The following is a 13,665-nucleotide window of genomic DNA, read 5'->3' as shown; positions in this document are numbered from 1 at the left end:
CCTTACCCATCCCTACTGAGAAGGCAAGCAATTCAATATAGGCTATATATGTGTCATTTTGCAAAAGACTTCCATAACTGTCATGTTGTGTAAGACTAACTATACTGTCCTCCATCCTCCCCTGTCCCCCCCTTTTTTTCTGTTATCTCATTTGACCTTGTCCTTTCCCAAAAGTGTCTACTTCCAGTTACTCCTTTCTCCCATTTGCCTTCCCTTCTATCATCCCCCTCACCCCACTTGTCCCCTTCTCCCCTACTTTCCTGTAGTGTAAGCTAGATTTTCATACCAAATTTAGTGACCATGTTATTCCATCCTTAAGTCATATGTGAGGAGAGTAAGCTTCACTTTTCCCCTTTCACCTCCTCCCTTTTCTCCTCCATTGAACAAAATTATTCTTATCTCTTTTATGAGTGATAGCCTGCCCCATTCCATTTCTCCCTTTCTCCTCCCAATATTTTCCTCTCTCACCTCTTAATTTAATTTAATTTTTTTTTATGGATATCATCTCTTCTGATTCAACTCAACCTGCATTCTCTGTTTATATGTGTGCATGTGTGTGTGTGTGTGTGTATGTGTATAATCCCTCCACCTACCCAAATACTGAGAAAAGTCTCAAGAGTTACAAATATTATCTTTCCATGTAGGAATGTAAACAGTTCAGCTTTAGAAAGTCCCTTATGATTTCTCTTTCCTGTTTACCTTTTCATGCTTCCTTGATTTTTATGTTTGAAAGTCAGATTTTCTATTCAGTTCTGGTCTTTTCATCATGAATGCTTGAAAGTCCTCTATATCATTGAAAGACCATTTATTCCCTTGAAATATTATACTCAGCTTTGCTGGGTAGGTGATTCTTGGTTTTAATCCCAGTTCCTTTGACTTCTGGAAAATCCTATTCCAAGCCCTTCAATTGTAGAAGCTTCCAGATCCTGTGGTTAGCCTGATTGTATTTCCGCAATACTCCAATTGTTTCTTTCTAGCTGCTTGCAATATTTTCTCCTTGACCTGGGAACTCTGAAATTTGGCCACAATATTCCTAGGAGTTTCTCTCTTCAGGTCTCTTTCAGGGTGCGATTGGTGGATTCTTTCAATATTTATTTTGTCCTCTGGTTCTAGAATGTCATGGCAGTGTTCCTTGATAATTTCATGAAAAATAATGTCTAGGCTCTTTTTTTGATCATGACTTTCAGGTAGTCCCATAATTTTTAAATTGTCTCTCTTGGATCTATTTTCCAGGTCAGTTGTTTTTCCAATGAGATGTTTCACATTGTCTTCTATTTTTTCAATATTTTGTTTTGTTTTTTAACTTCTTGGTTTATCTCATAGTCATTAGCTTCCCTGAACTTGATTCTCTTTTTTAAAGAACTATTTTGTTCAGTGAGCTGTTGAACCTTCTCTTCCATTTGGCTAATTCTGCTTTTTAACTTCTCCTCCTCATTGGCTTTTTGGATCTCTTTTTCCAATTGAGTTAGCCTATTTTTAAAGGTGTTATTTTCATCAGCATTTTTTTTGTTCTCCTTTACCAAGCTGCTGACTCGCTTTTCAAGATCTTCTATGGCTTGAACCCATTTCATATTCATTTTGGAGGTACTGGATGCAGAAGCCTTGATTTCCTCTGACAGTATGCCTTGTTTTTCCTCATCTGAAAGGAGAGAATGAGATACCTGTTCTCCAAGAAAGTAACCTTCCATGGTCTTATTTTTTTTCCCTTTTTTGGGCATTTTCCCAGGCAGTTGCTTGACTTCTGAATCCTTTGTTAAAAGAAAGGACCTAGTACTCCTCCTCCCCCCAGTACCATGCTCCAGGCTGAGGTTCAGATCAGCTGCTCAATTCCCCCACAGGCTTTAAGCTGAGCTGCCTAGACAATGGGCTCAGGCTGCTTCTGCAGCCACCGTAGCTGCCTGCCACCTGCTGCTGCTGCTGCTGCTACTACTGTTGCCTCCTCTACCACTAGCTGGGGCCAATGCTGGGGAGACTCTACTCCCCCTCTCACCCAGCTGGGAAAGGCCTCCCACACTGACCTTTGGAGCTTTCTTTGTTGCTTGTGTGTTGAGCAATCTGGGACCCTCCCTGCTGGGAATTCTGCCCCAGAGGTCTGTTCAGGTCCTGTTCCTCCCAGTGCTGTATGGCCAGGGCTGGGCTCTGCTCCACTCAGCATCCCATGGGCTAGACCTTTCCCTTTCCAGGTTACCTTTGGCTGGAAACCTCTTTCACTATGTTGTTCTGTGGCTTCTGCTGGTCTAGAATTTGTTGAGAATCATTTTTTACAGGTATTTTGTGGGCTGTGGGGGAAGTGCTAGAGTATATGTGTCTTTCTACTCTGCCATCTTGGCTCTGCCCCCTTCTCATACATTTCAACAGCCCAGATCATTGGAGCTTCCACTCCAGCCCACCTAGATCACCTGACTAGTTTCCTTAACATTCCTTTCACTGTACTCTTGGCTCACCCCAGACGACCTTCACTTAATCCCATTTGGATCACCTAATTAGCCTATTTGATGTCCTTTCACAGGTTGTACCTGGCCCACCCTGGACTACTTTCACTGTCCTTTTTTGTCTATAAGCATCAGTCTTTTCCCATTAAGTTGCAGGTTCCCTAAGAATCTCAACCTCTATTGGCATTACCATAAACCTTGTCACTTGACTAGAAGAAGGTTTGATTGTGTGAATTCATTCTAGGCTGAAGCTGCCTTAGACCCTGACATTTCAGTGTTCTTAGCAACGCTAAGTTGTATCAGTGCCACTTAGCTGCCCCTTTTCTCCTCCTATCCAAACTTCTTTTTTTCGGGAAAGGATATTTAACTCATTCACACTAGAATATGTGACTGATAACATGAAGAAATTAATCTGAACTGAGTATTTACACTTTTATTTTAACTGGTTCCAAAAAGTATGCTAAACCAACCTGTACCAATGATGGCATGGAGAACAGATGTTTTTCCCCACTTATATATAGTTGGTGCCAAGAGGGCCCAAGACAAGACTACAGAGAGGGTAAATTTTCTCTTTACCAAACCTGCCCATCACTTCCAGAAAGACTTTCCTGTTAATATCTTCTTGAAGTGGTATCTTACACTGCTGGAAACAGCTTGGAAGTGTAGTGGACAGGAAAACCTGAGTTCAAATCCAGCCTCAGATATTTATTAACTGTTTGATCCTAGGTAAGTTATATAATCCCTTTCTGCCTAGTTTCCTCATCTGCAAAAAAAATGAGGACAATAATATCACCAACCACCCAGAATTGTGCTGATTAACTGAGATAATATTTATAAAGTGGTAGCTATTGAGTAAATAAAAAATGCTTAAATGCTTATTTTCTTCCTTCCTAGAGTCCTCTAGAGCTTTTTGTCTATGCAGCTCATTTGATGATTAATCATATACTGCTTTGTGATATGCTTTTCTGAAATGAACCATTATTTATTTAAGTTATTTAAATTTTTCATTCATTTTTCACATGATTGTCTCATTTCCTCCAACTACATAGAGTGTTTTGGGACACTTATTAATAAATTTCTCCAGGGCAAGGACCTTGCTCTATACCTTTTTATGTCTTATACTACTGTGCCTTTCATGTAGTAGTTACTCTCCCACCTCCCTTTCTGGATCACTGTCCCTCTACAACCTTGCGTAACCTTATCCCTACATCCAACCAAGACACTAGTGTCTTTATTGTGCCCTCTGGCTATTTAAAGGTTCTCAAAGCATAACTTCATTCTACCCAGAACAAATTTCCCTAGAAATGACATATCCTTTAAAAATGATTCCATCATCTCCCCCCCACCCCACCACTCCCACATTCCTTCAGTGTGGCTTAAATTTTTATATGACTATTACAAGGAATTTCAATGAATCCCTTAACCTGTTGATCTGTGAGTATCCTGTAAGATGCCACTATAGCCATAATCTCACACCTCTCTCCTAGTGTCTTCATTGGTCTCTGAACATGGCAACACTGGCCTTGGAGTAAGAAAAACTGAGTAGAAGTCCCAACTCATACATTTATGAGATGGGTGACTTTAAGCAAGTCACCTAGACTCTCTGTTCTGAAAATGCTCTCCTACGAAGTAGGATTAGCAATAGTTAAACTTGGGTACTTCATGGGGTTATGAGCTAATATGAGCAAAGGGCTTTGTAAGGGAATATATAAATATGAGTTATTACTCCTCATAACAGTAATTATATTAGTTATTATAATAGTAAAATTGAATAAAATAATTAGTAATTGTAATAGTCAAATCTAATAAAGCTGGGTCTGATTAGCCTGTCTGGAGTCCATGTGGTTGCTAGGTACCACAAATGGATCTGTGGGAGTGGTTTGCTGGTAAACCTTTAACAATCAGCTCTCTTAAAATTAAAAAAAAAAAACAACTATAGATGGCCACACTTGTAAATTTAATCTGCCTTATTGCCATTTTCTCCATCACTTTCTTAAGTCTAGATAATCAACAAAACAATAAATTAAGCTCTTATATCTAGCATTTGCTGATTTCAGAGATGTATATGTTCACATTAAAAAATATAACAATAGGCTGCTGGTTCAAACTGCCTCCAGCACAACTCTGGTCTATGGTTGGTCTTACCAGACTAGGGATATAGGGCATCCCAAAAGACTTCATGTGGTTTTAGGCTAAAGCTTTAAAAAGTCTTAGTGTTGGTTTAAGCTTTACTACCTTAAAATCTCACTAAGACTTTTGGGACACCCTGTATAATCTACAGAGATACATCTCTTCCTTGCCTGTTCATCATGTGCCATCACATCCATGTTTTCCTATAAATCTTCCATATAGGGTTTATCTAGTTCATGGTGGACTTTCCCTTGCTCTTTTAATGTATTGGATGTACTGCTGTATCACACAGTCCATCCATCTGCTGGTTCTCATTCTTTTTATACGATTGCTACACCTTTCCCAGGTATATATATTAACAACATCCATTTCTTGCATGAGGGTGTCATCGTTAGTAAGACACTGCAACTTGCTTTTCCCTATTACTTCTGGGAATATTTTAACATTTTAATTCTTCTGAGATAACAGTGCTTCATTATTTGTGACCACATAGCATTAGCAGGTAAATATTGTCATTAAAAGAGTAGGCTTTTCCAGAGGCAATCCATTTGGAATCACTAACAGCAATTGACACGTCCCTATGCAGCTTGACCTTACTTTTAAATCTATGATCCCAAGAATAAAGTCTACACAATTCCTGGATCAGCTCATTGTTCATTTGAAGCATATCTAAGACACAAGTATTGATATTTTACCTGGAAGTGTCCAGCTTGATGGTATTATATAGTAATGTGTTTTTCATCCACTTTGTTATTCCCATGTGGATGACTAAAATTATCTCTTTTCACATGAACATAAATTTTCCTGAGGAGGGTCTTGAGTACTTAGTGGTTTGATGCAATCATTGTCCATAGGAAATACAGTCTATTAAAAAAAAGAAATCATATATGAAAACTGAGGGTTATTCCTCATTCTAAAACAAAGAAATAATTCTAGTACCTCAGGTCTGGACCCCTGAAATCACCTGTTTCATTAAGATTATTTGAATTGTCTTAGGGTACTTGGGAGGGATGGATGTACTTTTGAGAGCCTTGCCATGATGAAATTGTTTTATGGATTTTAACCCAAACATGTTGTCCTGGAAGATTGAATTAACTAAGTTGTGTATAGATTTCTCCAGCTGTTCACACCAGAAATATCATGAAGATAACTGATAAAAGTCCAAGTTACCTGGCAACCACTCACTTAATAAACAGAATTCTACTGAACATTATTCCATTGTAGAGAGACTAGGGGTTTTTTTCCAACATAGGTGCACTTTTAAAACTTTCAGTCTACTAGATAGAGTAGTAAAAGAGCCATGAGGTACAGTTGTGAGGTTCAAACCTTTTCCCAAAAGGTTTGCATTTGCATGATCAGTATTTCAGGAAGCAAGTAAAAAACAGAACAGGTCAAGCAATTGCAGTCAGAAGTCATGGATATTACAGATCCAGCAGCTATTTCCCCTTCAGTCACAGGTAGGTCAATAAAGCTGTCATCTGTAATACTGGTCACACATCGCTCTCCTGGTTTTAGAAGGAAAGGCTAGAACTGAGGTTATAACAATGCCCTTGCATTTTCCAACATGCTTTATTCTGGCAGATGACTTAGGTCTTTGTAGGTAAACAACTTCAATCATTTCCTGCTTAGGCCTGAAGTCGCCAGGGAACTTCTCATAGAACTGGTGTTAATTTGAATTGATCATTCACCTCATAAGGACCAGGGCCTTATCAGCCCTGAGGAAAGCACACCTTTCATCAGTATTATGTGTGATCTGCTCAGACACATGACTAATGTCCTTGTCGTCAGCTTTGTAGACTATGAACCTGAGTTTGAATGCCGTTAGAGTGCTGCCTTTTGAATGAGAACTTAAACCAAAGACTGAACTCCCTGGGCTTCAGTTTTGTGTTCTTTAAAAGCAAGGTGTCGTATTATCCAATTTCTAAGACGTCTTTCAGCTCTAACATCTCAATGCCTGCTATCTACTCCCTTCCTAACCTCCAAAGGGTTAAGAGTCATACAAGTTCCCCTGGGTCACTTTTAGCTCTCCCCAAAATTCTCAGTTCAAAGACAAGCTCAGCACTTTGTTAAAAGGAAGTCATTAGGTTTTCATTATTGTCCAGCACCGCTGCCTACAGCTCTGAACATGGGGATTGGCTGGTTTTAGTCCATGGATTGGGCTTCGGCAAGGTCAGCAAATGCTTTGCTCTCAGTTTGTGGTATGCACAGGGTGTTTCAGAAGATTTTTTTTTCACCAGCAATTGGATGTGATATTTTACAAAGCACTGTGGTTTTTTAAGCTTTAATTTAGAGGGGCCTGAAGAATATTCATAGTTTTGTTATTCCTTTCTATTTCTATTTTTTTCCTTGCTACAATCTTATGGTATCCCTTGAACCCCATGGTTTGCTTATGAAAATTTTGGTTATGGAATAATATAGATAGTGTATACCATGCACTATAATATATGCATATGCAAATGGAATATATAATAGGAATACATAAAAAGTATAGTGGAGGTACTAGCCTTTGGTACATTCATTTAATAAACATTTATTAAGCACTACCCTTTTGTAGAGCACACAGATGGAATGTCCAAATACTCTAGCCAGAGAATGCTAGTCAATTGGTCAATAAAGATTTATTAAGTTGCTTACTGTGTGCCAGGAATACCACACTGGGGATACCAAAAAAAGTACAATGATTGAAAAACATGGGTTTTATAGAAAATCAGTATGACTATTCATATTATTACTGAGTTCATAAAAAAACATGTGAAGGAAAAGGAGAAAGAATGAGGCAGACTTGTATACAGTTTTCAAAAATCATTAGGTTTAAAAAATCTGATAGGGCCCTGTCCAGACTTACAGATCCTACCCTTTCTACTTTACCCATCTGCATTAGTTATATCTACAATAAATATTCAAAGTTTTACCCCAAATACTAGAAAAGCCAAGTAAAAAATAATTAGAGAGAATAGGATGATCATATTGCATTTCTGCTGTGGATTATTGCTTGTTTTTTGTTAGGCCAGCAATCAGAGTGGTAACTATACTTGGCCATTTGAAAGCATTCCCCTTTTAGCCCTGGAACCACTTATCATTTTTCCCAATTGGTTACACCTATTTGTCCTCATTTCAGGATCTGATATCCTAAAGTGGCCAAAGAAAAAGAAGGATCTATATGTGCTAAAAGTTTTTATAGCAGCTCTCTTTGCTAAAGCATTGGGGAATGGCTCAAAAAATGTAACAGAATAATATTTTTTGGCACTGAGTAATAAATGTTGACTTTATTGATGGTACATAATATAAGACTCTAAGCTTCTCCCCCGTACTACAGAGGTGCTTTGGGACAAGGATGTGAATGGGGCATGGGATCCCCATATAGGAATATAGGTTAGGAATGTGAACTCCCCAGTGGTGGAACTCCTTTTTTGGTTGGAGATGAAGATCCATGACTTTCTACTTTGCTCCTTGGAGGCCATGTAGACCATGAGATCTACTACATGGTTGTTATAACCACACTCATCATACCAGGAAATGAGCTTGACAAAATGGTCATTGAGGGCAAGACCAGCACCAGCATCAAAGGTAGAAGAGTGGGTGTTGCTGTTAAAGTCATAGGATACAACCTGGTCAAGAATCCCTCTGATGCTTGCTTCACCACTTTCTTAATATAATCATATTTGGAAGGTTTTTCCAAGCATCAGGTCAGATCCACAACAGATACATTGAGAGTAGGAACACTGAAGGCCCTGCCTGTGAGCTTCCCATTCAGCTCAGGTATGACTTTGCCTGCAGCCTTAGCAACACCATTGGAAACAGGGATGATGTTTTGGGCAGCATCACAACCATCATGCCATAGTTTGCCAGAGGGATTTTGACAGTGCCCTTGAACTGGTCATGGGTGGAATCATATTGAAACATATAAACCATGTGGTTGATGTCAATGAAGGGTCATTGATGGACACAATATCTACTCTATCTGACTTGAATGTAGCCCAGGTCACCAGGTGCTCAATACAGCCAAATCTATTGACTTTGACCTTCACCGTCTTGTTTCAGGGACATGACTGAAGCAGCAGATCCTTTCTCTTCCCTTAAAGAGAGACAAGAGCAAAGGTAAACAAGGACAAGGGTTTCTGCTCCCCCTACTCTCTTTCTGACCCCCACCCTCACTCCTACTATCATTGTTTCCTCTTGAAAAGGAATAATATCGTGCTGAAATAAATCACGAAAGGGGTGGTTTCAGAGAAATCTGGGAAGATTGGCATGAATCAATGCAAAGTGAAGTTGACAGAACCATGAGAAAAATTTAAACAATAACAAAAACATTGTAAAGATAAGCAACTTTGATGGACTTAGGAACTCTGACCCATAGGATTCCAGAGGACTCATGATGAAACACGTTACATGACAGAAGAAAGACTAAAGCACAACTTGAGACATATTTTTTTGGACATGGCCATTGCAGGAATTTGTTTTGGTTGACTGTACATGTTTATTGCAATGAACATTGTTTTTTCTTTTTCCACATTGGTTGGTGGATTAGTAAGAGGCAGAGAGAAACTAGTGAAAAAAAAGATCATTGAAACTTTTTTTAATGTTTTTTTTTTAATTTTTAGTTTTCAACATTCATTTCCACAAAATTTTGAGTTCCAAATCTTCTCCCCATCTCTCCCTTCCCCACCCCATAATGCCTTGCATTCTGATTACCCCTTCCCTCAATATGCCCTCCCTTCTATCATACCCCTCTCTTCCCTTCTCCCCATCTTCTCTCTTGTCTTATAGGGCAAGATAATTTTCTATACCCCATTACTTGTATTTCTTATTTCCCAGTTAAATGCAAAAACAATTCTCAACATTCGTTCCTAAAATTTTGAGTTCCAACTTCTCTACCTTCCTCCCTCCCCACCCACCTCACTGAGAAGGCAAACAATTCAATATAGGCTATATATGTTGTTTATGTGTAGTTTTGCAAATGACTCCCATAGTAGTCATGTTGTGTAAGACTAACTATATTTCCCTCCATCCTGTCCTGCCCCCTATCCTATTCTCCCTTTTGATCTTGTCCCCTCCTTTTTACGCTCCCTTCTGTCATCCCCCTACCAATCCCCTTCTCCCCTACTTTCCTGTAGTGTAAGATAGATTTTCATATTAAATTGAGTGTACATGTTATTCCCTCCTTAAGCCAAACGTGATGAGAGTAAGCTTCACTTTTTCCCTCTCACCTCACCCCTTTTCCCCTCCATTGAAAAACCTTTTTCTTACCTCTTTTATGAGAGATAATTTGCCCCATTCCATTTCTCTCTTTCTCCTCCCAATATATTCCTCTCTCACCCCTTAATTTTATTTTTTTAGATGTCATCCCTTCCTGTTTAACTCACTCTGTGCTCTCTGTCTATATATATGTATGTGTGTGTATGTGTGTGTGTGTGTGCATGTGTGTGTATAATCCCTCCAACTACACAAATACTGAGAAAAGTTTCAAGAGTTACAAATATTATGTTTCCACATAGGAATGTAAACAGTTCAACTTTAGTAAGTTATGATTTATCTTTCCTGTTTACCTTTTCATGCTTCTCTTGATTCTTGTGTTTGAAAGCCAGATTTTCTATTCAGCTCTGGACTTTTCATCAAGAATTCTTGAAAGTTCTCTATTTCATTAAATGATCATTTTTTCCCCTGAAGTATTATACGCAGGTTTGCTGGGTAGGTGATTCTTGGTTTTAATCCTCTTCCTTTGAGTTCTGGAATATCCTATTCCAAGGCCTTCAACCCCTTAATGTAGAAGCTGCTAGATCTTGTGTTATCCTGATTGTATTTCCACAATAATTTAATTGTTTCTTTCTGGCTGCTTGCAATATATTCTCCTTGTCTTGGGAACTCTGAAATTTGGCTACAATATTCATGGAGTTTCTCTTTTTGGATCTCTTTTAGAAGGTGATTGGTAGATTCTTTCAATATTTATTTTACCCTTTGTTTCTTGAATATCAGGGCAGTTTTCCTTGATAACTTCATGAAAGATAATGTCTAGGCTCCTTTTTCTGATCATGGTTTTCAGGTAGTCCTATAATTTTTAAATTGTCTCTCCTGGATCTATTTTCCAGGTCAGTTATTTTTCCAGTGACATATTTCACACTATCTTCTATTTTTTCATTCTTTTGGTTTTGTTTTGTGATTTCTTGGTTTCTCATAAAGTCATTAACTTCCATCCACTCCATTCTAATTTTTAAAGAACTATCTTCTTCAATGAGCTTTTGAACCTCCTTTTCCATTTGGCTAATTCAGTTTTTTAAAGCATTCTTCTCCTCATTGACTTTTTGGACCTCTTTTTCCAATTGAGCTAGGCTATTTTTAAAGGTGTTATTTTCTTCAACATTTTTGGGGTCTCCTTTAGCAAGCTGTTGACTTGCTTTTTATGATTTTCTTGCATTGCTCTCATTTCTCTTCCCAATTTTTCCTCCACCTCTCTTACTTGATTTTCAAAATCCTTTTGGAGCTCTTCCATGGCCTGAGACCATTGCATATTTATTTTGGAAGTTTTGATGCAGAAGCCTTGACTTTTATATCTTTCTCTGATCATATACATTGTTCTCATCTGAAAGGATGAAAGAAAATACTTGTTCAGCAAGAAAGCAACCTTCTATGGTCTTATTTTTTCCTTTTTTTTGAGCATTTTCCCAGCCAGTTACTTGACTTTTGTGTCCTTTGTCAAGAGGAGGGTATACTCCAGGGACCTGTAAGTTCTCAGTTCCTCCAAGGTGGCACAATCAAAGGAGAGATGTTTACTCCTCTCCTGGCCTTCTCTCTTTTCCTTGAGTAACCACAAGCACTCTGTTCTGCCAAGGATCTGCCAGTAGGGTTCCCTCTTCAGAGCCTCCACCAGCTCCACTGCCAGCACTCTTCCCCACCCCAGGGCCACCATTCAGGGCTGAGATCCATATCAGTGGCTCAATTCCCCCAGGAACTTTAGCTTGAGGGCTCCAAAAATGGATGCTGCCACTGCAGTTGCTGCTGCCAGTGGGGCCAGAACACATTCCCTTCTCACCCAGGTGAGAGAGCTTTCTCACTGACCTTTGAAGCTGTTTTTGGTGTTTGTGGGTTGAGCAATCTGAGAACTGCAGCTGTTGCCAGGGCTTCCACCCCTGAGGCCTGCTCCAGTCTTGTTCCTACCAGTGCCATGTGCAACCAAGGCTGTGCTGTGCTCTGTGGGCTGCACGCCACCCCAAGTCCAGCGTGATAGACCTTTCTTGTCAGCCTCCAGGCTGCCTTGGGCTGGAAATCTCTTTCACTCTATCATTTTGTGGCTTCTGCTGCTCTAGAATTTGTTTGGAGTCATTTTTTACAGGTATTTTATGGACTATGGGGGGAAGGGATTTCTACTGGTCCATCTTTCTACTCCACCATCTTGGCTGAGCCCCGAAACTTTTTTTTTTAATTCAAAGAGGAAAGCAGAAGGAAGGGCAGAAAGGATCACAGACAAGCAAGTCAGGTTTAAAAATTACTTGTCGAATTTATTATATACTTAAAAAAGAAAAGCAAGCTATACAGAGCAAATATCTGCACTTTCATGTATAATCCTCTTTTTCTGTTCCACTCTATGCATATGGAAATGCCTATTTTATTTGATGTTAATGTCAGAAGAAAGAATAAATAAATTTTTAAAATAAAGTTTTGGGCCCACGGACCATCTACTTTCATGACTAACAGAAAGCTAAGCTTTGTAAAAAAAAAAAAAAAATACAGCTTCTCTGAAGGCCTGCTCAGTTTCCTCATCTCTAAAAGCAGAGGATTAGACTACATGCCATAGGAGATCTCTTTCAGCTCTAGATCTGGCATCTAGAGTGGGTATGAGACAGGAGGAAGAGCAACAAGAAAAGCAGAGCTAGAGCTAATGGTCACATGAAGCAAGAGGACACAAGTACCTTGCCACTTCAGTACTGGGGTCTTTTGTATGGGCGTGGATGAGTGCCCAAAGGGTTCCAGAAGTAGCATCAGACAATCATAGGAGTAAGTTCATTTTAGGATTTCACTCTCTGTGGGGAAGGGAACTTTGGGATTAATCTGGGTACTGACCAGCACTATATGAGAGAGATCAAAGCCTTTGTGTACATTGTGCCCAAGGGAGGGTTTTAGTTAATGTCTTTACTGACCCATAAAAGTAAACAGAGGGCAGGGCAGGTCCCTTGGGTAAGTCCTGTTTTGGATCCTCTATAGCACAATAGGACCCCTTAGCATTCCTCAAACATTTTCCATGTTTTCCTATCTCTGTGCCTTTGTTCATATATCTTGCTATCACAGTACCCTTCCCCCAACATCCACCCTGGTTAAAATCTTACCTGTCATTCAAAACTCAGCTCAAATGTCATCTCTTTCTAGACGTCTTCCTGGATCCCCATCTGGAAGCAGTCCCTTCCACTTTTAGCCTCTCACTGCGCTTCAGGGGTATACTGAAGCCAGCTCAAAGCAGATCATGAGAGCAGGTTAATTTTTAGTGTGAGCATCTACATCTTGGAAATTAGCACATGCTACAAATTAGGACTAGATTTATTGTTCTCGTGATTTTCTAGACTTAAAAAATTGATGGGGAAAATCTTAACAATGAAGAATAAACTTAAAAATGTGTGGTGAGTAAATCCCACCCTTACCACCCCCAGTTGGTTGTTAAACATTTACCAGCCCATCCTTGCCTATCATGACCTTCAAACTTTACTTTGTATTATATTTATGTGGGAACAGGCATTTCCTCACTACTACATTGTATGCTTCTGGAGGGTAAGGTCAGTGTCGTTTATCTTTATACCCATTCTTGCCTTCTCATGACTAGCACAACTAAGGTTCCAAATTTCTTATTCCATAATTCTATGAACTGTTTGAATTGAGTCTAATCAATTCCATCTTTTTTTTTTTTTTTGGAAGGGGAAACTGAGATCCAGAGAGATAGCATCACTTGTTTAAGATTACACAGCTAGTAAGTAACAATCAGTCACACAGCAAGCATTTGTTAAGTGTTTACTAAGTGCCAGGCTGTTGTGCTAAACCCTGTTATGCAAAAAAGGGGGAAAATAATGGTCCCTGCCTTCTAGCAGTTTATATTCTAATGGAGGAGAATAGATAGCATTTT

General features: G+C 39.2%; 1 long non-coding RNA gene across 1 annotated transcript; it reads right to left on the bottom strand.

Moving 5' to 3' along the window:
- Window positions 1-261: 261 nt before the first annotated feature.
- On the bottom strand, window positions 262-13,172 carry LOC140526609 (uncharacterized). Its single transcript, XR_011974441.1, has 3 exons — window positions 12,881-13,172; window positions 5,258-5,426; window positions 262-1,639 (listed from the first exon to the last, which is right to left on the bottom strand). It is a non-coding gene; the product is annotated as an uncharacterized lncRNA (long non-coding RNA).
- Window positions 13,173-13,665: the final 493 nt, after the last annotated feature.

The sequence above is a fragment of the Notamacropus eugenii genome, chromosome 2 (assembly GCF_028372415.1).
Source record: "Notamacropus eugenii isolate mMacEug1 chromosome 2, mMacEug1.pri_v2, whole genome shotgun sequence".
Lineage (NCBI taxonomy): Eukaryota > Metazoa > Chordata > Mammalia > Diprotodontia > Macropodidae > Notamacropus > Notamacropus eugenii.
This window is presented reverse-complemented; position numbering and strand designations above follow the sequence as displayed.